This window comes from Pteropus medius, unplaced genomic scaffold (assembly GCF_902729225.1).
Source record: "Pteropus medius unplaced genomic scaffold, Ma_sr-lr_union100, whole genome shotgun sequence".
Lineage (NCBI taxonomy): Eukaryota > Metazoa > Chordata > Mammalia > Chiroptera > Pteropodidae > Pteropus > Pteropus medius.
This window is the reverse complement of record NW_024354875.1, coordinates 43,156,381-43,162,380: the sequence shown is the minus strand read 5'-3', so window position 1 is coordinate 43,162,380 and position 6,000 is coordinate 43,156,381. Positions and strand designations below refer to the sequence as shown.

Below are 6,000 nucleotides of genomic sequence, written 5' to 3'. Positions count from 1 at the left end.
ATATAAGGCCACTCTACCAAGACTGGGAGATGTAGTAGATCTGCCTAATACATAGAAACAAACACGGGGAGAAATGAGGATACAAAGAAACATGTCCCAAATGAAAGAATAGGACAAAACTCCAGAAAAAGAGATAAGCAAAAGGGAGACCAACAGCCTACCAGATGCAGAGTTCAAAATGTTAGTTAGAGGATGCTCAATGAACATAGGGGAAGAGTAGATGATCTCAGTGAGAACTTCAACAAAGAGATAGGAAACATAAAAACAGAGACAGAAACATAAAAAAGGATTAGTAAGAAATAAAAAATACAATAACTTAAATGAAGAGTACATTAGAGGGAATCAACAACATATTAGATGAAGAAGAAGATCGAATCAGTGATTTGGAAGACAAGGTAGCAGAAAACACCCAATCAGAACAGCAAAAAGAAAACAGAATTTTTTAAAAATAAGTATAGTTTAAGGGTCCTCTAGGACAATATCAAGCATAACAACATTCACATCATAGAGGTACCAGAAGAAAAGAAAGCAAGAGATTAAAAACCTACTTAAAGAAATAATGACTGAAAATTTCCCTAGCCTGGAAAAGTAAACAGACTCACAAGTCCAGGAAGCACAGAGTCCCAAACAAGATGAACCCAAAGAGGCCCACACTAAGACACATCATAATTAAAATGTCAAAGGTTAAAGACAAAGAGCATCTTAAAAGCAGCAACACACATTAAATGTTCTTTTTTAAATGCACATAGGACATTCATCAAGGTATTCTGGGGCAAAACAAACCTTAACAAATTAAAAAATCTTAAAAGTATGTTTTCTGACTAGAAATGAATTAAAAAGTGTTATATATTAGCTTACTTATCTCGTGTTTTCACTGTTTGACTTGACAATTTTACATATCCAGAATATACTGCTACGAAATCAAGTTGACTCTTGTTTCCAAATGACTTTGAAGTTTAGTAGTGACTTAACTGCTACTAGAGGATGTCTTGGTTCATAATGCACATTTGAATAGTAGTTTATCTCTATTTTCAACTGAAAGAAATCCAAAAGGCAAGTAATTGTTATATTTACAATGTGTTAGAATGGAACAATAGTTTCATCTTGGACATTTCACTTCCTGACTTTAGAAAACAGGATGCAATTCTTTAATTCTGAAGTATTCTATGTTTTCATTTGATTTTCAGTCAAGAATAACTATTTCAACTTTTCCTTTAAAACATTCTTTCAGTCACAGGACCCTGAGCAATGCGTTTGTCCAACAGATGTCTAACATACTCTAAAACACTGACTAATAGTGCAAACACTTTTGAAAGCAAGATAATACAAATGATAGATCAGTGGTCATCAAATAAAACAAATGCATCAAATGTGAATTGGGCAGTAAATGCTACTTCTGCACCAGTGAAGAATCATACATTCAAGCACCAGGCTGGCATTTTTTGCTATGACACATGATTTCTTAAAGGCAGATTATCACATAAGAAAAATCACATACTGTAATAAGCATTTTCTTATTAAAATATAAATTTTATTAAGAAAAATATACCTAGCATAATCTTTCCCCACCAAGGACTACTTAGTAATCTCTCACGGAACAGCCTGGAAACACAATTTGGGAAAAAACGCCTTAAGGTTTACTTTGACTAGTAAGTCAATGTTACTGATTTTTGTTTTTTTAATTCCCTGCGCTGGAGTAACACGATGTTCTGAAACTGCTGAAAAACAATGGTTCGAGAAAAATATTTAAAAACATAGACCCCCTGGAATGTGAGAGGAATAGCAAGACTTAAGAAAGAAAACACAGGAAATACAGAAATAGTCCAACGAAACTATGACCACATAGAGAAATGAATCTCCTTTACGATTGAGTATAGACATGTGGTGTCAGGTTTTTGCTCTGGTTGACAAGGTGGACTGTAACATTTCTAGGGTGGATCACTTCCAAGTCCTCTGCTCCTTAAAAATTCAAGGGAGCGCCAACGTTTGAGGAGACATACTGCAGACATCTCATCACTGCTCCTCCTATACACTTTTCAATACACTGAAAGACCACTAGGGGGAGAAACACGCAGAAAACCGGACCCTAATCAGTTGTGATCTCAGAAGACAACAGATCCCATTACAGTACTCTCAAGCAAAAAGAGGCTCCTATGATACACAGCACCAATGCACAACCTTGAATCTAATCGAAAACCAAGATGGCTATTCTGAAGTCTCTGTGGGCACTAGGCACAAAAAGCACGTCTTCTGGATAGAACTTAACCTTACAAACTGACTCAAATCTAGGGGGTGGGGTTGGGGGGCACGGCAAAAGGTCTCCCCGGAGTAAGTCAAAGGACTGCAGAGGGCTGTGGCAGTGCATTCTTTTTTCGGGATGGGCTACAATTTAATTTTATGTTGGCAGAAGGACGAGCGGCAACGCTTTGTAAAAGGCCTTTTTTCTAGTACCCATAACCACTTCTGGTTAGCCACTGACAGCGGCGGTTAGCCACCGCGCCCCCTTCTCTCACCCCTAAACGAGAGGAAATCTCATTTCCTCTATGGGCTTAAAGTGAAAGAATTCACTTGCTCCCAATACTTCCGCCTATCGATGGTCTACCCTAGCCCGCCTGATGCTAGAGGAAACAGATATATGACACACATGCCGTCCTAGGATGACACATCCTCACCACTGCAAAAGACGGAGCATTTAGACACACGCACGCCAAATAAACAGCCCCAACACCACCCGAACTTCGGGCGGAAAAGCAAAGCGCAGCCGCACTGGCACGCTGTTACCCGCTTTGCCCACTTTCCCTCTTGGTCTCCGCAATTTCACTTCCCTCTTTGCACATCAGCTTCCGGGGCATTGTTGGCCCGGCCCCTCACAGCTTTTGCCCTCCTCTGCCCGAGCGGGGAGGGGGGGAGGAGGGTGGGGAAGAGTTGTTTGTTTGTTTACACGATGTGAGCGGAAAAGGAGACCAATAAAGTGTTATTCTGGAAACAAAAGGAAAAAAAAAACCAGGGGTGACAGAGAAAGGAGACGGGGGCGGGGTGTGCGCGGGGGCTGAGGAGAGGGAACGAGAAGGAGAAAACGGCAGTTCCGGTGCCGCCGCTGCGGCCGCTGAGGTCTCGGGCTGCTGCTGCGGCGGCCGCTGGGGCTGGGGCCACCGGCGAAGCAAGGCTCGGGCCCGGCCGGGCAGCTCCGGAGCGGCGGGGGAGAGGGGCCGGGAGGCGGGGGCCGTGCCGCCCGCTCTCCTCTCCCTCGGCGCCGCCGCCGCCGCCGCCGCCGCCTGCGGGGCTGGGACCCGATGCGGCTAGAGCCGCGAAGCCTGGAGGAGCTCCGAGCGTGAGTAGAGCGCGGACTAGCCGGGAGCGGGCGCGGTCGGGATGGGAACCGGTGGGTGACGGGGACTCTCGGGCGCGCCCGTCGTATCGGGTGGGGGCTACCGCGGATCGTCTCTCCCAACGTCGGCCCGCAGCGGAGTTCGACTGCGATCGCCGCTCCCTGTCCCCGGCCTGCCACTGGCCTCACCCAGATGCGGAGACGAGATCTCGCCGCTCCCTCTCTTTTCTCCCTCTGGCTGCTGCCTCGTTCCTCGTTTCCTTCCTCTCCCATTTTTGGGGATGGGGTGGCTGGGGACTGAGGAAGTGCGCCCAGGGCCGCCGCCCCGGCCCCGGTAGCTCGGTCCCCAGCACCCTTGCACGCCCACCCGGCCCGCGGGTGGCGGGGCTGCCACTAGCACCGCGGCGTGAGGGATCCAGGCGCGGAGCTGCAAGCTGGTCTTGAGGGGCTGTCACGCCCGAGGACTCCGGCCCCACCAGCCGGACGACCCTGAGTTTGCCTCATATTAGGTTTAAATCGCCCGGCTGGGGCTTGGAAGGAAAACCGCACCCCCCACCCCCACCCCTCAGTTCCCCCCTCCCACCCTTCCTATCGAGGTGGTTGTTGTTGTTGTTTTCTCTTTTAACCGAGACAATCAAACGTTTCGGATTTTTCATTCATAGACCTGAGACGTTGTCTCGTGATTTGTGTCTTGACTAAGTCTATTCTGTGATGTCTGTTTCATAGCTCCTAAGTGGTTCGGAAAGACAGGGTAGCGCCCAGGATTGGGCCATGTAAACACCAGACGTTCAGCCAGTATGTTTTGACCGCGGCTTGAGGGGTTTATTTTAGGATGTTAAAGGAATAGTGGTGATGGTGAATAGTCACCACACTTAGGAATCGAAAGCTACTTTTTTAGATGTCAGTAATTGGAGAGCTGTTTACATAGTTACACGAAGGGTAAGGGGAACGCAGCAAGAGGGGGCTTTTAGAAAACGGCGTGCGTATTCTTAAGTGAATTAGAGTTGTAATTTCGTTTCTGGTGAAGCTTCCTCATTTTAGCGCTGTGCCTTTGTACACATGCAGGACATGCGTTTGCGAGATGATGTTTTGAATCGTAGTTTGTAAAGCCTGGGAGAATCCCTAGATAAGTTGGGTAGGTAAACTCTTGGTGACTCAAGTCGGATGATTTCTACAGCCACATTTGAACCACAGTGGGCAATACTGGTCGCATGTTTCCCTGCTTAGAAACTAGATTCTCTGGTTATTTGCTTACATTGCACTGTACAAAATTTATGTGCTGGATTGCATGTTAAGAAAAGACCTGGAAAATACTTACGATACCATGTTGCTAATTTGATTTAGATAAATTAGAACACTTTGTCTTTATTAATGAACTCTCGAAGTAAATGCAGCATAAGAATCTGGTAGTATGTCCGTGTATTGAAGTTTAGGATTTTTTTTTTTTTAACTTAAGCATTGAACTCTGGTTAACAGCATAGATCTCTATCTAAACATCACATGTTCTGGAAATTTTTAAATATCAGATTAACTGTTCTGCAGTGTCATCAGCCAAAAGTATCTGAAGAGGGCCCAGTGGTGTGTGTGTGTGTGTGTGTGTGTGTGTGTGTGCGCGCGCGCGCGCGCACGCGCGCTCATCCGCGTGATAAAATTAAATAAAATCTCATCAATAACTATTTTTCCGAAGTATCTTATGTGTTTTTCCTCATTGTAAAATAGAGTGCTTTCCTATTAAAGTCACCTATTAAAATAGGTGATTGAAAGAAATGATAGCACATTGTACTAGTAATAGCATCATTGGGGAAAATAGCAAGAATGTAAATGAATATTAACTTAATAATATTTTATCATTGAATCAGTATAAAGTTTGAAAGGCATTCCTCTCAATTTTAGTTGAATTCAAAAATGAAACATATAATGCAGAACAGTGTTTTTATATATCTAAAATTTTTTTAATAATAAGTAAATTTGATAAAGCATTAAAGAAATGTCACTAAATACAAATACTGTACTTACACTGAAAAATTACTGCGCAAAAGTGTATATGCTCATGGGACTAGATATATATAAAATGGAGACTATAAAAGAGCAGTGGCTTTGCCTGGCTGTGTATGGAACAGTCCTTCTGGAGGCAGAGCTTCCTTCCTGTCAGGATAAGATCCTCTCTATCCCAAATAAATATTCCCTTAAAAAACCCTAAATTTATAAATAAAATACTTGTTAATAAGGTAGATCACATTTACTCGTGTGTAGCTTTCCTTATTAGTACCCTTTACTGAGTAAAGATTTTTAAACATTTGCTATTACCATTTAAAGGGCATTGGCTCTGTTGATCTGTTTATTTAAAAAGAGCTAACTTAATCCCATTTGATCTCTTTAGCAACTAGAGTAGCATTAAAGGATCAGTTCTCCATTTTATTATTTTAATATCTTGAATTCCAAGGTAGGGGTGCTTCTTTAAATGGAGCATCATGAAAAGATTTCATGTCTGGTGAAAAAATTTATGATCTTAAAAATTGTGTAACTTTAGCAGCCTACGTTTTGGAATATTGTGGTTTATATTTTATTAGCACAGTTATCAAGCTGTTTTCTTACACATCCTGAGCATTACAACAATCCCATAGACAAGGCAGTATTACTTATTGCTGAGAAACAACATTTTAATCTAAGGT

At 43.2% G+C, this 6,000-nt stretch overlaps 1 protein-coding gene across 1 annotated transcript in view; it reads left to right on the top strand.

Annotated features, from left to right (window-relative positions):
• The first annotated feature begins 3,199 nt into the window (after window positions 1–3,199).
• Window positions 3,200–6,000, top strand: part of PIK3CA (phosphatidylinositol-4,5-bisphosphate 3-kinase catalytic subunit alpha) — a 72,667-nt gene continuing 69,866 nt past the window's right edge. The window contains 1 exon segment of the mRNA XM_039855579.1: window positions 3,200–3,331. The gene's annotated coding sequence lies outside the window, so the exon portion shown is untranslated.